The sequence below is a fragment of the Panthera leo genome, chromosome C1 (genome assembly GCF_018350215.1).
Source record: "Panthera leo isolate Ple1 chromosome C1, P.leo_Ple1_pat1.1, whole genome shotgun sequence".
NCBI lineage: Eukaryota > Metazoa > Chordata > Mammalia > Carnivora > Felidae > Panthera > Panthera leo.
Window position 1 is genome coordinate 93,118,130 of NC_056686.1, and position 5,932 is coordinate 93,124,061.

Genomic DNA, 5,932 nt, shown 5'->3' on the forward strand with positions numbered 1-5,932 from the left:
GAGTCTGGACCCTGGGCTCTAGTCCCTGCTTGGCTCATATTCATGGTATGGCTTGAGACATCCCTGAGCGTTAAGTCCCTCATCTGTAAGATGGGATAATACTTGTATTCGTTTTATATTGCTTCATAATAAATTATCATAAACTTAGCAATTTAAAACAACACAAGGGCTCCTGGCTGGCTCCGTCGGTTAAGCGTCCGAGTTTGGCTCAGGTCATGATCTCATGGCTCCTGAGTTTGAGCCCCGCGTCGGGCTCTGTGCTGACAGCTCAGAGCCTGGAGCCTGCTTCAGGTTCTGTGTCTCCCTCTCTCTCTGCCCCTCCCCTGCTCACGGTCTGTCTCTGTCTCTGTCTCTCAAAAAAAAAATAATAAACATTAAAAAATTAAAAAAAAACCCACATGTATTTTTCATCCACAGTGTCTTGGGCCAGGAGCCTGGGCACAGCATAACTGGGTCCTCTGCAAGGACAAGGCATCAAGATGTGGGCCAGGGCTGGGTTCTCCTCTGGATGCCCCCGTGGGGAGGGATCTACTTACAGGCTCACACAGGTTGCTGACAGAATTCATCTCCTTGTGGCTGTAGAACTGAAGTCTTTTTTCTTTTTTAAGTTTATTTATTTATTTTGAGAGAGAGAGCGTGTGAGCATGAGCAGGGGAGGGGCAGAGAGAGAGGTTGAGTGAGAGGGAATACCAAGCAGGCTCCACACGGTCAGCACAGAGCCTGACACAGGCTCCAACTCATGAACCGTGAGACCGTGACCTGAGCCGAAACCAAGAGTCAGGTGCTCAACCCACTGAGCCACCCGGGCGCCCCGCATAGGACCGAAATCTTCTGGTTGGACGTTGGATGGAGGCTGCCCTAGTTCCTAGAGGCCACCCACAGTTCCCAGCCAGGAGACCCTGTCCGAAGGCTCTCTCAGAACTTGGCAGCTTGGTTCTTCAATGTCGGCAAGAGAGGATGTCTTTATACCAACCTGCAAACAGGACTGAGCCTTTTATAGCATGAGGTAATCGTGGGAGTGACACACGGCACCATCTCCGCCAATATCGGTTACATATTGGCATCTTGGTTATTCTATTGGTTGGAAACACATCACAGGTCCTACCCACACTCAAAAGGAGGGGATTACACAAAGACATTGAGGCTACAGGGATCATGCCGGTCACTTCAGAATCCGTCTCCTGCAATACTAATCCCTATCTCGGAATTCTTGAGGTACCTAAGGAAAGGAATATATGAAAGCACTTCACACGGTGCCCGGTGCTTAGTGAGACTCGGAAAATGTCGCAGAAGGTGGCTAGCAGCAGCTGTGTTTTCCTTTGGCCCACCGTGAAATAGGATATGTTGGTCCGTTCTGGGTCCCCAGGCCCCACCATGCCTCATTATCTTTGACTTTCACCGACAGGCTGTGTCAGCCATCTACCTCATCTGTCTAGATCTTGAAGGCAGCTGAATTTGCCATGTGGTACTAACTAGTGTGATCAAATAGGTGTTCTTGCTATTGAAGTTACAAGTTCTTGACAGGTGAGGCTGTATCTTACTCATTTTTCTAGCCTATGGGGGGCCTAGGATGTTGAGTTTAGCTTGGATGATCCAGGAGGGTTGAGCCACAGCACCAACTGGAATGGTCTGAGTCCACGGTTATAGCCTCAGGGAACACGTGATGGTTGGCAGGGAGGGAGGGAGCAGGGGCAGGTTGGATGGATGAAGTCAGGGAGGTGCAGGATGAGTCTTGGCAGGTATCCATGTCAGGCTCTGCTGCGGGAAGCCCCTCCTGTTACCATGTCTGCCCACCTCCCTCAACCCCCAGCTTTCTTCCCTTCTTACTGTTCAAGCCCCTACCTTTGAGCAGGGTCTCTGTGGGATCTGGGTGCGGTGGGCCATGCCTGTTCTGATGAGGGAAGAAAAGATGGATTCTTTCAGAAATAGATCGTCTGGGCTGGGAAGGGTCTTAGCCCCCAGGAAGTGGTCAACAACTGGCTTTAGGTTACAAGATGAGGAGTCATGTTTGTTGAGTGCCTACTCATGACTCGGGCTCCACACTTCACATATTTCATTTCTTCTGTTGTCTCAGTCTTCAAGGTGGAAAGACTAAAGCCCAGAGAGGGCAAGTGGGTTCCCCTGATCACACAGTTACTGGGTGGCAGAGTTAGGACAGAGCCTAGGTATCTGGACCATAAGTCCAAAGCTTTCTCTCTACAACACCCCTCGCACCCAGGCCTGTGGGCCCACTGGTGCTGGGGGCAGGGGCACACTTTCCCTGGCCCTAGCCCAGGTCTCCATGCAGGTTGGTCTGGCTTCCCAGCTCCTCATTTCTTCTTTCCCTCTGCCCTCAGGGTACTCCTTCTGCTGAGTCTGTACCACATTCTCAGCCTGGCCCACACCAGCGATGGTGGATGATCCAGACACTGAGCCCAGAGATTCTTTCCCAGCAGACACAGAGGCCGCCGGAGGCTTGCACATCTGGGCGTTTGTTGCCCAAGTCTAATCTGCAGAAGATAAACCAGAGGGATAATTTCTGTCATTTCTGGACAGAGCCAGGGAGCTAGAGTCACTTCAGAAAGGCAGAGGACCTGCCTCAGCTGTGGGAGGGGTAGTGGTGAGAAGGGTCCTACCTGGCGGGGTCATCTGTCCTGGGGCAGGTGGGCCGCTTCAAGTAGGGTCAGACAGGAAGTTCACCCACCAGCGGCCGGGGCTGTAACAGCTGCTTCAAGTCTGAAACATTTGTAAATCCCTCGTTTTCACGATGCCTCTGTTACTCACTGTGCTTTCCCTGAAGGGGTTGGCGGCAAACTCCTTAAAAGGCATGCGCTTGTCTTCAGGGTGGGAAGAGAAGGGGAGCCGGGTGCCTGTGTTCCTTTCGCACCCGGATTAGGGACGGGAGGCTGAGAGCAGATGGCCAGAGCTGAGAGAAGCTGGCTGTGTCCCCGCAGGGGTGGGAGGCAGCCTGGACCCCAGCCAGGACTGGGCTGAGACTCTGTCAGCGCTGGAAGCCAGCTGCTGTGAGGGCTCCGATGGGCTGGCATTACCCTGAAGCCCAGCCTGACTTCCAAGAAAACACTCTAAAACCGGTCAGTGACCCAGGGGAAGAGCATTCTGCAGACTAATTCCACTTCCTTTCGTAAGTGGGAGCCAATGCAGGCTCTTCAAGGGTAGAAGCTAGAAATGGAGAGAGCACACAACAGGTCCACGCACACCTATCTCTTCCCAACCATGGATCTGGGGCTACGGACCCCTAACCTCCTTGGGCCTGTGCCGCGGAACACGCATGTGGTCCCAAAGAATCATACAAAGCCCACACAGTCACACACAACACCCACAAACACACCCCATCCCTCACACACTGTGACACTCAGCAGTACGCAGCCATGTAGAATCACACGTAACCACATTCATGCATCGGGAGGCCACAACACACAGCCACACGGGTTCACACACATACATTAAACACAGTGAGCCTTAACCACATACATATGCACTCGTGCATTCATCCGCACTAAGCACGCACAGCCGGACACGGTCACATACGGGGATTCTGAATCCCGCACGGTCGCACACACACTCACACCAGTCCGCACAACCTCTGTGCATTCAGCCCCACTCATTGGCACATGAGAACACACGGTCACAGGCCATCACACGGAACATACGATCGCGGGGCAAGCTGTAAATGGTACTTTAATACAAGCAGCAGGGGAAAGGGGCCGGGGGTCGGGGGGGCTTGTCCTCAGAAACGGGGATCAGTGAGGGCCCGGAGGTGACTAAGTCAGGAACAGAGGGATCCACTCAGGCCCTCGGACAGTTCACTTCCTGGTCATACCTCCAGAGCAGCAGCAACTCGGAAGATCGTTGTCCCCCTTGGCCGCTCAGCAGAGCATTCCTGGGTCCTGATGCGGCCTCCTCCCCTCCCCTCTAGCCCCAGCTGGGCTGCGGCAGGGACCGTGGTGAGTCAGCAGGAAAGGGCTCAGGGAATGCGGGTGGGTGACCAACAGGGCCTGTAGTTGAAGCTCTGGGGGAGGAGCAGCTGCCCACTGGAGCCCCCCCCCCCACCCCCCGCCCAGCAGGGAGGGCCACAGACACGGGTCTGGGTGCTGATGGCCGTTTCTCAGCCAGCCCGCTACGCAAGAAAGCAGATGGAAGGGGCCACGTTCCCCCGAAGGCTGTGCTTGGACCTCCTCACCTGCTGCGGCCCTCAGTGTAGCCCAGCCCACAGGCCCCGAGCCGCACCCTGCTCTCCACCATCACCAATTCATGCGTTCATTCAGCCGTTCGTGGACCACCCACCACACCAAGATGCAAGGGCTGTGCATTCCAATGGGGAAGGTCACACAAAAGATGACTCCAGAGCTATGTGGACGGCAGGGACAGATGTATGCATGCTGTCATTGAAGCTACTAGGGCCAGCTGCTTGTGAGCCTTTGAACTCCAGTTTCTGGTATGGGCCAGGATGGCTGATGATGATGGTGCCTGTCCCTCAGGGTGCTCCTGACCTCTGACCTCTCTCGAACGAGGCAGCAACACAGTCAGAGAAGGCATGGGTGGGCATGACTTAACAGTGAGCCATTTTCCAACAGAGTCAGGGAATTCGTTGTTCAGATCTAAAGAACAAAAATTCAAATGTTTACATATTTATTTTGAGGGGGAGGGGCAGAAGGAGAGAGAGAGAGGGAGGGAGAGAATCCCAAGCAGGCTCCTTGCTCGGCGTGGAGCCCAACACAGGGCTGGATCCCACGACCCTGGGATCATGACCTAAGTTGAAATGAAGAGTCAGACGCTCAACTGACTGAACCACCCAAGCGCCCCAAGAACAAAGTTTTAAATGCCACGTCTGAAGGAATTTTGCTAAAATGACTTCCCGCAGCATGGCGAAGTCCCCACCAGCCTTCTTCTTGCTGCCTCAGGGTTATTATTACGAACTTCCATTATCACTACACCAGATACAATGGTTCTTTCTTGAGAGTAGGTGGTCAGCAAATACTTGTGGAAGGAACACACATGGATGAGCTCAGACTTCTGGGCTCAAAGACTGAAAAGCAGGTGGTGAGAGTACAGAATGCTCTCTGGTATGGGGTTTGGGGTGCAGTGGACGCTACAGGGCCTTCCTCTTGCTCCCTAAACTCTTCTCAAGAGAAGCATCACTTCCTCCCTTCCTTCTTCCCTCTTCTTCCCTCTTTTTCTTTCTTTCTTTCTTTCTTTCTTTCTTTCTTTCTTTCTTTCTTTCTTTCCTTCCTTCTTTCTTCCTCTTTCTTTCTTTCTTTCTTTCTCTCTCCCCCCTTCCTTCCTTTTCTTTCTTTCTTTCTCTTCCTTTATTTTTCTTTCTTTCTTTGTTTCTTTCTTTCTCTCTCTCCCCCTTCCTTCTTTCCTTCCTTCCTTTTCTTTTTTTCTTTCTTTCTTTCTTTCTTTTCTTTCTTTCTTTCTTTCTTTCTTTCTTTCTTTCTCTTCCTTTCTTCCATCCATCCTTTCTTTCTTCCTTCCTTTGGAATAAGAGCCAAGTTTTTAATTTTTCATTTCTTGCATTTGCAGTGTTACTCAATGATGTCCTTTGCCATAGTCCTGAATCACCACACAACCACAACTGACCACTTTTACGGGGTTTCCCCCTTTCACAGAGGCCTACCCATTTCCCTAGTTTCTTGCTATCAACTTTAATTAGGTTGATTGGGTGTTCAGCACAAAGAGCCTCCACCAGCTTGACATACAGGCTTATCACAGTTGGACCTGCCCCCCTTTCTTCTTCACTGCAGGGGCTCACCTGCTTTTCCTCCTCTGGCACTGTTCCCCATCTTCCCAATGTTATTTGAAGCCTGCGCCCCAGTCTCACTTCATCCCCCTTTCCTGATTGTCCCTGAACTTGAAGACAAGCACCCGACATTTTCCTTCTAACCCTTCTGATCACACCATGGAAACAAAATGTTAACAAAAATCAGAACCA

At 51.9% G+C, this 5,932-nt stretch overlaps 1 long non-coding RNA gene across 1 annotated transcript; it reads right to left on the reverse strand.

Annotated features, from left to right (window-relative positions):
• Window positions 1–748: 748 nt before the first annotated feature.
• On the reverse strand, window positions 749–3,035 carry LOC122228308. Its single transcript, XR_006206516.1, has 3 exons — window positions 2,616–3,035; window positions 1,843–2,489; window positions 749–1,755 (listed from the first exon to the last, which is right to left on the reverse strand). It is a non-coding gene; the product is annotated as an uncharacterized LOC122228308 (long non-coding RNA).
• Window positions 3,036–5,932: the final 2,897 nt, after the last annotated feature.